Raw genomic sequence first — 7,260 nt, forward strand, 5'->3', positions numbered from 1 at the left:
GGATGCTCTACAGTGTTTTAGGGCTAGATACAATCAACACAATGTGATCCGCTTAATAAAATTCTTGTTGATTGATTCTGGTGGTAAGAATATCAAGCCTTTACTCAGTCATTCCATGCAATGCCTCCTTTCCATTTTGTCTTAACCTATCTATTGTTCTCAACTCAAGTCATACTTCTTTCAGGATACCTTCCCTGCCTATTCCAATCCCCAAGATTGGCAGCTATGTGGCTCAGTGGATAGGGCACTGGGCCTGAAGTTAAGAAAACCTGAGTTCAAATCCAGCCTTGAACACTTAGTAGATGGGTGTGCTAGAGCAAGTCACAACTTCTATTGCTTCATTTTCCTCCTCTATAGAAAGAGGATAATAGCAGCATCTACCTCCTAGAATTATTGTGAGGACCAAATGAAATGGTATTTGCAAAGCACTTAGCACACATAGTAGGTGCTATATAAATGTTAGCTATTATTCTTTCTCCCCACTTGACCTCCATTGGCCACACATAGTAGGTGCTATATAAATGTTAGCTATTATTCTTTCCTCCACTTGATCTCCATTGGCCGTATGTAGTAGGTGCTATGTAAATGTTAGCCATTGTTCTCTCTCTACTTGATCTCCATTGGCCGCACATAGTAGGTGCTATATAAATGTTAGCTATTATTCTTTCTCCCCACTTGACCTCCATTGGCCACACATAGTAGGTGCTATGTAAATGTTAGCTATTATTCTTTCTCCCCACTTGACCTCCATTGGCCACACATAGTAGGTGCTATGTAAATGTTAGCTATTATTCTTTCTCTCCACTTGATCTCCACTGGTCTTACCATATATGAAGCTTGTGTTCTACCCAGCACATGCTCCTTTCTAGACCTGGTTCCATTCTCCTGCACATATGGGACAGCGTACAGGATAACCTGTACAGGTCCCTCCCAAATCTAAATGAAAGGATTCCAAGGTTTTATGTCTTGTTATCTCTCCAACTAGACTGGAGGTTCTTTTAGGGCGCAATGCCTTCTTTCTTTGGTCTCCCCCTTAGTGCCTTGCTGTAGAGAAGAAGCCCCTGGGCGTAGTGGAAAGAATAAGAGATGCCCAGAAGACCTGAGTTGGAAGGCCACCTGGTCAAACCTATAAACAAGAAGAAGTTTTCTCTACATCATCTCTGAGAAACAGAGGATTTAACTTCTCTGGGAAGATCTCCAGATGATAGTGAGCTTCCTATCCTCAGGCAGCCTATGCCATTTTGGGATAAGTAATTATTTGGAAGTTTTTTCCCTTGCTTGGCCTCCGTGTAACTTCCCTCCTATTGTTGCTCATTCTGCCCTGTGAGGTCAAGTCTTCCCCATTGAAGGGAGCCCTTCATCCCCGCCCCCCCCATCCCGCCCCTTCTCTAGGCTGAACAGTGCTGCTTCCTTCATCGGATGCTCCCTTCATCTCTTTCCTCTGGAGACACTCCAGAGTATTAGCATCCTTCCTAAAACGTGGCGCTCCTAACCTGAGGCCGGACTTCCGCTGGGAGCTGATGAAGGCAGAAGATGGTAGCGTCTCTCATCCTGGACACCAAAGATCACAACCTGGAGGCACAAGACCCGATTCTCACTACCCTATGCTGACTGTGGTGCTTGGGTCAAGTCCCTTCCATTCCAAGCCTCAGTTTCCTCATCTCTAAAATGGGGATAACAATACACGTAGCGCCGCAATTGTAGTAGCATTCTGAGTATCAAATGTGCAGATCGATGTCGTCGAAAAGTGCTTTACAAATGTCAGGTATTTTCAGAGCAGACACTACCTTATGATTTGTTGCTTGTGTGTTTGGCAACTCCTTTGTGAGGATTTGTTGATTGTGTGTTTGACAACCCCTTTGTGAGGATTGGACCGCATCTCCCTTGCTCAAGCGGCTATTGTTTCTAGGATAAAATATAAAGTCCTCTGGCTGGCTTTTCAAGCCCTTTATAAGTCTGGCTCCAACCTATCTTTCCACACTGATCTCACATTACTTCCCCTGAAGCTCTCTCTATTCCAAACAAACTGGCTTACTTGTTAGTCCCAATACGTGACAGTCCGTCTCCCATCTCTGCCTAGGAAGCACTTCTCTTTGATGTTTATCTCTTGGAGTCTCTCTGGAAATCTCAGTGCAAGTGTAGCCTCCTACAAAAGAGACTGTCCAGCCCGGATTCCCCCAGTAATCAGCACCCTCTCCTTGGACTTGGTTTGTATTTACTTTGTATAGGGTTTGGTTTTGGTTTCTTTAGTGCCTAGCACAGTGCCTGGTGAATATATGTAACCTGGGGCTCAGGGCCACCCAAAGCCTCAGGGCTGACATGAATCAGGTCTGGTCAGTCCTGGGGCACGGAGGGTAGCCGGTCAGTTTCTCTCTTTGGTCCATGTCCCCCACCTGGAGTACCCTAGGAAAATCTTTAAATATACTCTTGGTATAGCTCATGACTAAGTTTCCTTCAGTGTGGGTGACATGTCCCCAACTCCTGCACAGGTCCTCAGTGTACTAATTCGTGTTGGGTATGGGATAGCCTTTATTTCATCCCCCACACAAAATGCATGACACCCAGGACTCACAGGGATCCATGAACAGGTATAGAAACATATAATGCATTAAATTAGACTCCTCCTTTCACCTTGAACCTCTACTCAATGAGCAACTCACAGTAGTGACAAGGATGGTTGATCTCCTGGTCTCCCATGCCATGGCTCCAGTCCTCCAGCTGAAGAGGCTGTAATGATGAGCCCTTTCCTTCTTCAAGAAGCAGCTGTTCAGGAAATCTTCTCCCTCTAAGAGGCTGGTGGCCGGAAGTTTGAACTCAGGAGCTCTCGAACTTGACACAACTCCCCAAACTGGTGCTGCCTTCTCTGACTAGGAGGCAGGATTCTTGGGTCACGATGCCTAGGGAATTAAAAATCCTCCCTCTTCTGCGAAAGAGAATAGGATTCAGGAACACTGTCCTTGAACTCTCCTCTCAGGCTGAGTGTAAGAAAGCATTCAATCAGTGCTGTATGCTTCTGCTGTAAGTCATCATTACTGCTCTTGGGCAAGGAGGGGAGGGGAAAAAAATCTATTTTCTTTTCCCAAATTTTTATATTTTTCAATTAACAAGTATTTATTTTTACACTGTCCTCTTCCATTGCAAAAACAAAAGCAAAAACAAACCACAAAACCCTTATAACATTTATGCATAGCCAAGCAAAACCAATTCCTACATTAGCCATGTCAAAAAATGTCTGTCTCATTCTGCACCTTACATCCATCATCTCTCTATCAGGAGCTGAATAACATTCTTCATCATCAGTCCTCTGCAATTCTTGTTGGTCATTGCATTGATCAGAGTTCTTGAGTCTTTCAAAGTTTTTGCTGTTACTTCATAAGTTGTGCTCCTGGTTCTACCCACTTCACTCTGCGTCAGTTAAAACAAGCCTTCCCAGGTTTCAATGAAAGTGTCTCTTTCGCAATTTCTTACGGCACAGTATAACATTCCTTTGCACTGATATATCACAACTCATTCAGCCATTCCCCAGTTGATGGGCACCCCCTCAGTTTGCTGTTCTTTGCCACTACAAAAAGAGCTACTATAAATATTTTTGTCCCTATGGGTCCCTTTCCTCTTTCTTTGATCTCTTTAGGGTACAGAACCTAGGAGTGGAATAGCTGGGTCAAAGGGTACGCGGTTTGGGGACATAGTTCCGAATCATTTTCCAGAATGGCTAGACCAGGTCATAGCTTCATAAACAGTGCATTGATGTGCTCTGCCAAGGGGTGTACTCACTCTGTTGGAATTGGAGCTCTGAGGCTGAGTTAAGACTGACTTAAAATCCATTGTCTTTGGTTCTTTCTTCTATCCCATATCCTGGTCATCTCTATGCCATGTAACCTCCACCCTGGACACCATCCCATGATCTCTTCTCTCTACTTTGCTCCACTCCAAACACCATCCCGATATCCCTCCTTTCTGTCTCACTCCCCTCTGCTGGAAATTTGGAGTCCACTGGTGGGATGGAAGACTATGCTAGGTCAGTTTTTAGCTGTCTTGCCAGGGATAATGCCTTCAGGTCACTTCCCTGCCATCCCTTCTCTATACAGCGATTTCCCACCCATTCCTAGCTTTACTATAAGTTCAGTTTCCTCCCATTAAAATGTAGGTTCCTTCAGATTAGGGACTGTCTTGCTTTTATTTGCATCCCCAGTGCTTAGCAAAGTGCCTGCAGGGGTAGGGAGCCTGTGGCCTTGAGGCCATATGTGGCCCTCTAGGTGCTCAAGTGAGGCCCTTTGACAGAATCCAAACTTCACAGAACAAATCACCTCTAGCTCCTCAAGGGTGTTTGTTCTGTGAAGTTTGGATTCAGTCAAAGGGCCCCACTTGAGGACCTAGAAGGCCACATGTGGCCTCGAGGCTGCAAGTTCCCCAGCCCTATGTAGACATTAAGTGCTTAATAAATCTTCATCTGTTTTCCCCTAGCCCCTCCAACATTCATCATTTTCCTCCTTTTTTCCTCTTTGCCAAGCTGATAGATATTAGCTAGAACCTCCAAATTGCTTTAATTTGTATTTCTTTAATTTGGAGCATTTTTCATATGGCTGTTGATAGCTTGGTTTTCTTCCTTTGAAAACTGCCTATTCATATCCTTTGACCATTTATCATTGGAGAATGGCTCTTATAAGTTTGAATCAATCAGTTCTCTATGTATCTTGGAAATGAAACCTTTATCAAAGAAACTTGCTGCAAAGATTTCCCCCACCTCCATTCAACATTTCCCTTCTAATTTAAGTGCGCTGGTTTTATTTGTGCAAACCCTTTTTAATTTTATGTAATCAAAATTGTCCATTTTATCATCTGTGATCGTCTCTATCCCTCGTTTAGTCATAAACTCTCCCCTCCAGCCATAGATCAGAAAGGTAATTTCTTTCTTGCTTCTCTAATTTGTTTATGATGTGGCTTTTTATATATGTAATCCATTTATATACGTATCCATTTGGAGCTCATCTTGGCATATAGTCTTGGTCTATACCCACTTTCTGTCACACCACTTTCCAGTTTTCCCAGTAGTTTTTGTCTTTACTCCAATAGCTAGAATCTTTGGGCGTGTTGAACACCAGGCTACCAGGTTAATTTGGTTCTGTAGCTGTGGTATTTAATTTGTTCCAATGATCGACCTCTCTATTAACCAGTGCCAAATAATTTTGATGATTACTGCTTTGCAGTACAATTTAAGATCTGGTATTACTCTGCCTTCCTTACTCCCCAATTTTTGAGAAAACCCTCCCCACCCCTCCCCCCCAACAAAAGTATACTCTGCTGGCTCTGGTCTGGGTGTTCAATGAAGAGCTGAGTGACCTCTTCCTGACCAGAAAAAAATGGAACCAGTTCATTCTAATGGACTATGGCGGAGGGATGGTTTTTCTGGCAAGAGTCTCTCCTCTTTGACTCTCAGTCTCCAATAATCTTAGAGACAACCCCAGTCACTGGAAGTCAATCAAAGGAGTTATATGTGGGCCCTCTCTGAAAGGTTCCAGGGCACGCTCCTACCTTCAGGATAAGTGACCTCTTCAAAGGGCCACACACTGTAATCTCAACATCTCGACTGGGACGCTCATCAAACTGATGAGGGATTCCTCTGATCTACTGCCATCACACATAGTAGGTGCTTAATAAAGAAATGTTTGTTGGACAGTGAATGAATGAGTGAATAAATGGAAAGGCTTAGTGTTGAATACCAACAAGAACCATGACACTGTTGCTGATCTTTCATGGATCACACCTACTCCCACCTCCCACGTCCAAGGGAGATGGGTCCATCTAGCCAAGAAACATGCTAAGTACCCTTGATAAATGTGTGTGTGTGTGTGTGTGTGTGTCTGTGTGTGTCCTTCATTCTTAAAGAGGACCATGACATCAGTGAGATGATGACATGACTTGCAGTTGACTTTGATTTGAGTGAGGGAGGGCTGTGCAAGGTCACCAGCCTCACTTTCTCCTCCAGAGCCATCTGGTTCCAGTGGCCTAATATTCAACAGGATGACTGGAGATGGGGCAGGATACACTAGGAGACCCTGGCCCTTTCAGGCTAAGGTCTTTTTTAGGTTATCACTTCGAGTCCTCACTCGATGCCCATTCAGTGAATTTTAAGAAGTGAATTTTTGGGAGGCAATCGGGGTTAAGTAACTTGCCCAGGGTCACACAGCTAGTAAGTGTCAAGTATCTGAGGCCAGATTTGAATTTAGGTCCTCCTGACTCCAGGGCCAGGGCTCTATCCACTGCAGTGCCACCTAGCTGGCCCTCCTTGATAAATGTACTGTAAGGTAGAAACTGTTACCCCAAAGCCCAGTCAATGAGGTGCCCAGGAATTGTAGAAACGAATGTGCATATGTGAGCATCGGAGATGGAGCATCGGTCCCTGGAGTCATTCCGCCACTGAATGGAGGCAAAGACAGATTATAGGATTGAAGACCATTATCAGTATCATCAATACTTAATAAATGAAACTGAATAAATGTTTGTTAAATTGAATTAGCGTGGAAGGCTCTCCCTCCACCACTTTGCCTACTGAATTTCTCTTCAGACCACTTCCAATGCCATGTCTCTTATCCCATGCCAGACAGGAAGCTCCACATGACCATTTCTTATTTATCTCTGTTTCTCCCCCAGTGCCTAGTATGGTCCTCTGCACACAGCAGGCATTTAGTAAATGTTTGTTGAATGAATGAGCTTAAAAGCTATAATGTGAGAAGTTACTATTCATGTAAGACTCATAAAGATAAAGATAGAGTGTGGTATGCCTGTTCTGGGTGCCTCATTTTAGAAAGCCCATTGGCGAGTTGGTAGAGCATGTCCAGCTCTAGGAAGCTTGGGGAAGGAATGAAGTAGGTGCCATGTGGTGATCAGCTGAAAGAACCAGGGACATTTAGCCTGGAGAGGAGAAGACTGGCAGGGGTTGGGGAGGGCAGGGAATATGACAGCTCTCTGAAAGTATTTGAAGGGCTGTCATATGGAAGAGGGACCAGACTTGTCTCGGTTTGTCCAAGAGGACAGAACAAGGAACAAGCGGTGGAAGGTACAGAGAGGCAGGTTGCAGCTTGATCTAAAGACAAACTTCCTAATAATTAGGGTTGTCCCAGAGTGGAATGGTCTGCCTCAGGAGGGAGCGGCTCCCTTCTCACATGTAGTCTTCAAGAAGACGAGGGTAGTCAGCGTGATTACAGGGGAAAGAGATTGGAGTCAGAGGCCTTCAAATTTGACCTTGTTCACCTCAGTTTC

This window comes from Trichosurus vulpecula, assembly GCF_011100635.1.
Source record: "Trichosurus vulpecula isolate mTriVul1 chromosome X unlocalized genomic scaffold, mTriVul1.pri SUPER_X_unloc_1, whole genome shotgun sequence".
Taxonomy (NCBI): Eukaryota; Metazoa; Chordata; class Mammalia; order Diprotodontia; family Phalangeridae; genus Trichosurus; species Trichosurus vulpecula.